Genomic DNA, 7096 nt, shown 5'->3' on the forward strand with positions numbered 1-7096 from the left:
CTGAGCAGTCCCAGCTCACGCCGGTCCCGGGATGCTGTGGCTCTGCATTTTAAATGTGGGAAGAGCCACCCAGCTTTTACTTCATTTAAAATGCAGAGCTGCAAGCCATCACTGCTCCTTCTTGGCTCATGCCGGATCCAGCAGCCCCTGTTCATGGCGGCCCAGGCTGGCTATGAGCAGAAGCTTCTCTGGCAGCAGCTTCTGTCCAGGCTGCCATGGACAGGGGATGCTGCCTGAGCAGCCTCTGCCCGCTGCAAGCCTCGATCCCCCGCAGGCAGAGATACTTTGCGGCAGCCTCCTCACTGACCCAACCCATCCACTGCTGCCTCTGATAGATCTGATGGATCGAAAATTCCATGCCCACCTGAACTTTGGGAGCATTGTAAAAATCCAAACTTGAGTTTGAGTTTTTTAACTAAGACCTCTTTCTTTAGTGTACCAAAGTGAAACAGTAAATCCCAACATCCTGGACTTTGGGGTAGGAGGTAGGGGGTAGGGATGGGAAAACATGGCATAAAAATTTTACAATGAGGCCTTGTTGATATAATAGACCTACTGGAACCCTCAACACCTTGGTTTGACCCCTGGGGTTAGCATATCTGAATCCAGACGTAAAACCTGTTCAAAATTTTCAGATCAGATCTATTTTTAGAGGAAAGGAGTCAGAAAAGAAAGGAAACAGGCAACATGGACTACAAATCTGTTTCTAGCCAACAAAACTTACAAAGCAAGATTGGAGTTCTGAATGAGAGATGATAAAGCAAGAAAACATAATGTTAAGACAGAGAAAAAAGTAACATCCCCTTCCCCCACGCTTGCCCTGTTTTCCTCCACACACACTCAAAAGTTGTTTACAAAAGTGCTTTGTAGTGACTGGTGTCACTCCGTTCCATGCCCCACAGCTATCACCGGGCCTCATGGGAGATATGACTACAGCTTAGGACATGGGACCATTTGTTCACTCACTTTCTGTGAAAAGAGTTTTGAAATGTGTTTTGAATAGACAGCATTTTCTTTGTGTAGTTGGTAAATAACACAGAGCAAAGTTAGTCAGCAAGTTGCATAGCTTCTGCATTCTGATTCTTTGAAGCTCGGCAGGATGTTTTTAACAGAATGTGACCTCACTTGGATATCAGAGGTAAGGAAAAATAAAATTTTGGGGTGGTTGTGGAATATTTTGTGTAGAGCGGACAGAAAATATTGTTTCAAAATTTTTCATGAGAAGAGGATGATTGTACTGCAGGCAAGTCGACATAGTGTACAGAAGAAGCAATGTATTTTGTTTATGTTGACTTAGAGCTGTCATAAATAGCTTCTGTATTTCCATACTTTAAGATAAAAAATACTGATTTGCAAGTCTCATTATTATAACATAGTTGCTATGGTAAAACTACATTTTTTTTATAATTTTAGAAAACAGTAAGAAAATTGGATTCAGTTGTTTGTAGAAGTCTCAAAAACACCAGTGCAAGAATCAGAACTGTGGAAAGACCAACAAAACTAGAAGAAAACAACCTATCAGGCACCTCCACAGAGTCACCAGGTAAAGGTAAGAGATGGAAAATCGACAGCAGTGCTTTGGCTAAGTAAAATCATTTACAGAGTTTCAGCATTTCACATTGTGCTACAGATCCATGGCTTGTAGTTTTGAAACCTCCTGGACTAAATTGGATGAGGGCAAATCACCCTGGATAATTAATCTCCCAAGTGTTTACCTTCTGCACGAGTGCCTCCTTTTCTCCCTCTGCTGGTCACTCAAGAAGCAGCATTGATATTAACTGCAAAGGAAGTCATTGCCTTTCTTCTGAATTCGAGGAAAGTGCAGAGTGTTCTGAATTCTTTTTGATTTTGTTATTTTTGTTTTTATTTGTTGGGTTTTTTTTGCAGCCATTTCTAAAGCATTCATCACCATAAAAGTTGAGGGAATTGGACTTATTTAGTCTGCAGAAGAGAAGAGTGAGGAGTGGATTTGATAGCAGCCTTTAGATACCTGAAAGGCTAGTTCCTGAGAGGATGTAGCTAGGTTATTATCAGTGGGGGCAGATGACAGAACAAGAAGCAATGGTCTCATGTTGAAGTCAGGGAGTTCTATGTTGGATATTAGGAAACACTATTTCATTAAGAAGATGATGAGGCATTGGAATGGATTGCCTAGGGAGGTGATGGTATCTCCATTCTTAGAGGTTTTTAAAGCCAGACTTGATAAAGACCTGGCTGGGATGATTTCCTTGGGGTCGGTCCTGCTTTGAGCAGGGAATTGGACTAGATGACCCTTGAGTCTCTTCCACCCCTAATGTTCTATGAATCTATGATTCTAAAGTATCAAGTGAGGAAAATGGGGAAAAAAGCAAAGATCAGAGGGAAATTCAGATATATATAGGAAATTAATAGGGAAATGGTTTTCATATAAACAGTGCTAACGTACGCGAAATGTTTAGTTGTACAATATGGGATTTCTTTTTGATTTTGTGAGCAATCTTTTATGTTTAGGATCTAAACAGGTAAACAGAGAAAATCAAATAGATAGGCATGTTCCTGAGAATTTCAATGGTCATTTCACTTGTGTAGTAGGAGGCTCCAAATATATTCACAATGTGCACTGTATTTTATTCTATACATAGAGAGAACAAGACTTAACACTGCTTGCACTGAACTTTCTTTTCCAGCTAACAAAGTTGATTTAAGGGGGAAAAAACAAGCTTTTTTTTGGACTCATTGACAGGGTGACTGGGGAGCAGTGTGAGAAAATAAAGTTTTCATGAGTCATAAAACTATTATTCATAGCTGAAGACTTATGTAACAAAGAAGTCCAAAAATAGCCTTAGAAAATTGGAAACTTTCACAGCATTAGTGTCGCAGATACTGAAAATGTTTTTGTGGTAAACGAGCATGGAAAAGTTTGCTAGTTTACTTATTCTGAACTTGGGTTGTTTTTTACTGTAAAGCACAAAGTTCTAAAGATAGCTGAGAGACTGAATAAGTAGACCGGTGATAAATCATGAGTAGTAAGAAGGCTGAAGTAACCATGTCATTGCTTTTAGTGAGACATGTTGATGACTTTGATTTCATAGAACCTTTATAGTAATACTTCTATAACATCAGACTTGCTGCTGAACTTTGATCCCATAGTGTGTAGTAGATAAGAACAGGTAGTAAATTTGCCAGATCAGTTCTAATTAGAGCAAGCAGTTCATCTGAAGAGGGATTCTGGAGACAAATGTGCTATCTAAATAGAAATCTGTCAATTAGGAATGATTGCAGGCAATGAATATACAAATCTCTGCTTGGGATTGCACAAATACAAGAGTACGGTGGGCCCTGCCTCAAAAAGCCAAAAAGTTTATAATATGAGAGACAGCTGGTGAATACAACACACCGGACAGTAAAGATGAACAAGAAATTGTTGTCAATAAATAAACCACATTTATATACATGCAGAATAGTACCATGTTGCTAATGCCTTTATACAGGTTGAACCTGTCTAGTCTGGCAACATCCCTGGTCTGGAATGATTTTAATTAGCCAGATATCCACTTATCATGGGTGTGGATAAGTTTCCTGCAGTCCCATGAAGTTTTTTTACAGCCACCAGTCCTGGCTTTCAGTGTTCTTTAGCTGTTATTTAGCTCTAACTTACCCCTAAATGTCTTTTAAGAGCCCAATAAGCAGTAGAAGTATAGGTAATGCTAGTAGGTAATATTGATCTCCCATGGTCCAGAAAATTCTCTGGTTTGGCACCAGTCAGGTTCCGAGGATGCCAGATTAGAGAGGTTTGATCTTTACCAACTGAAATTGCAGTGTTATTAGATTTGGTTGTAACTTGTTTGCTTTAGTCATGTCTCAGCCCCCATACAAATAACTGCATCACAAATGGTTTAGAACACTACTTCCTCTTATATTTCTTTCCTCAGATGTGTGACGAGTTATGCTCTAGTGCTACAATACACAGTTTAACTCAAATCTGCACAGGGGTAAAAAGTTTAGCAAATAATAGGCTAAATTTGTCTCGTTTCATATTTTTGGAGCTTACAGCTGATAAACCAGTAGAGGTCAGTACAGAGTGCTGAAAGGCAAGTACAGCTGCTACATAGTAAAGCACTGTGTTTTTTATGTCTAGTTCCCCAACTGTTTAAAAATCCGTTAAAAGACAAAAACTTATAACTTACATTTCTGTCTTCTCCACCAAGGTACATTCAAAATCCTTGGAGAATAGCGCAATAATGACAGAACACTTAAAGTTTTTTAAGGAGTAGCAACAGCATGTGTATTGCAGATCAGTACAGCTTGCAGTGAGGCACTAGATTTATTATTTTGTGGGATCACAGTAGGGGCCATCATGTAATTTTTTTTTAGAAACTTATATAGAAATCATAGAAGGGCTAGAAGAGATCTCTGGAGGTCAGTAGTCTATCCCCTGGCACTGAGGCAAGATTAAGTATACTTAGTCTATCCCAGCCAGATGTTTGTCTAACCTGTTGTTAATATCATCTCAATGAGCTGGCTGTCTTGCGGGGAGAGGGTGGGAGACATAGAATCATTCTAGAGAATCAAGGTTTCAGATAATACAGAAATTTTCAATTAAATTAACAAATAGGGTCATGATACTGTTTCAGGTAGCAGAGGTTTAGATAATCAAGATTGAATAATGTTCTTAAAATTCAATATGTGAAATCTAAGTATGTTCAGTATCACTTTTTAAAGCTGTTGTTTGTGTAACACACATCTAGTGGGTGTGGTTCACTGTTCCATGAAGCAGTAGAAGCTCATGCACTAAGTTCCTGAGACCCCCCCCCCCCCGCCCCCCAGGTTTGCTTCTCCCTGTCCATGTTACATTTGCTCATGGTTTTCTTTAATGATCTAAAGTCAGGATGAGAATCCTCTCGTTGTAACAAAGTCTGTTTGTGTGCTCAAAGCTCCTTCAGGGTACAGTAGCCACACAAAAGTTCATTTCTGAAGGACTGTTGTTAGAGCGGCTTTCTATGGATCTAGAAAGTGCAATCCATATGTTGCTGGTTTTGTTTCATAGTTATTTTTACTGAGGTTTTTGAGGAGCACTTTGCTATATGTTGTACTTTGATTCTCAGAGAAATATAAACAAAGAGCTATAAGAAATAACTCTTGGAGAAAGCACTGTTGCAAAAAGGTGGGACTTCAGAAGCACTCGGCATTGGTTTAATTCTGCCCTCACCCTCCATGCAGGTAATGAGAGTGCTGCCACAGGGAGGATTACCATTGACTTCACTGGGAAGAAAGCTGTACTAACACTGAGCACTTTTGCAAATTCTATTCAGACTAATGAATAGTGTGATGCTGTGATATACTAAGCACTCTCACTTTCCACTGACTTGAGTGGTAGTGATGGGTACTCGACATCTCTGATGGTAATCTTACTTAGGTACCTAAACATCGAATTAAGTGGCAGCTTCAGGCATTTAGGCTGAGTTTTATCCTTTGGTACTGTGACCAAAACTGAATAATGCTTATTTGGGTTTTGGAGACTGCATTTGCTGAGGTAACGTGTTCCATGCATTTTGAATTTGCAAGTTACATTTGCAGGATTCTTTTTGTCTACAGCTGGTTTCAGTGACAAGTACTTATGAACTTTGTAACTCATTCCGGTGCACATTTTTGTTTCATATCATTAACAAAAGCTGTGCAACTTATGTGAAAAGCTCAACTGTCTGTGGCAAGAAATGTGACAGGCTGTCATCAGCCCACCGACAAAAGTGCGTCTGGGCATAGAGGTAAAGAGGGTAGTTGCTAGGGTCCAGCCATTCCAAAGGAATGATGTATACTGTAGACTTTGGACTTGTCTACAATTGGGATTAAGTCTGATTCAACCACTGGTCATCAGTACTCAGGGTACTTGCACTAGGGTACACCCTTTCAGGTAGACAAAGGCAGGCCAGAGTTTGGATCAATTGAGTTAATTAAGTTTTTCCCCTTTTTGTATTAAGAGTGTCAATCCACAGAATGTAAAATTAGCTGAAAAATAAATGATATCCCATGTTACACAAAAAAACATTGAATCAGCCATTTTATTTCTGGCGCTCTGCTATTTCAGATAAGTGCATTTAGTAATACAGTCACTTGTTTACTGTACTTATGTGGGATAGGAAATGGTGTTTTTCACTAATCACAGTTGTTTGGGCAGCATAGCTGTTTTTTGCTTTATCTGCCATTCCCTTGAGAGAGGTTAAGAATAACTTTTCTCCCTGTGTAGATTGAACAATCATAGCGATTTTTTATTATTTTCTTTAATTTCCTCACCTTCTCTCAGTGTCCTGCAGTATATATGCCACCTCTGGAAAAAAACCTGCTTAAATGTGGTTGACCTGATTTCCTAACTAACATTTCAATTCTAGAAATAAAGGGAAAAAAAGAAATCATGAATTATGGTTCTCTGAAAGACTAAACATTGCTTCACTTTTCATACTTTAACCTAAGGAAATGCTCTCATACGTAAGCATAGGTAAGAAATAAAAATTCATACAGCAGCCTTAACTCTGACCAAAATAGATATGAATTCATTTGTAAGGTGAATATAAATAGATATGCCTATGTTTGCAACACATTTAAGGTATTTCTGAGGAAATCTCCATTTTTAACAATTGTATTTTTACAACATATTCCATATTTGCATATACCTATTAATTTATAGGCTATTGACTGTGTATTATATATAAATATAATGTATAAATATTGTATTTTAGAAATGAAACAACCTGATTTTTTTGTACCTCAGTGTTCTGTACCTCGGTACCTTTGGTGGTCTGAACTGTCAGTGTCAGCGTCGTCTGGTCAGGGTCGTCCTGGAGTGCTCCTGATAGGACCTTTACTCTGTCGGTGATGATAAACTTTCGGCTGCGTGCATAACAATCGGTACTCCCTTTATCTAGAGTGTTAGACCCCGTGCACTTGGGTCAACACAGGAGATCTCTGAGAGGCCCCGGAAACAACAGATGCAGGCAAGGTTTGAAATCAATCGAGCAGTTTTATTGTCAAATGCGAAGCTCTACCAGTTGGTAACAGAGATCAGTACAATGTTACACCACTGGGCACTATGGCCCACGTTGACAAGGTACCAACAGGCTGG

The sequence above is a fragment of the Pelodiscus sinensis genome, chromosome 2, assembly GCF_052426305.1.
Source record: "Pelodiscus sinensis isolate ZL-2025 chromosome 2, ASM5242630v1, whole genome shotgun sequence".
NCBI lineage: Eukaryota > Metazoa > Chordata > Testudines > Trionychidae > Pelodiscus > Pelodiscus sinensis.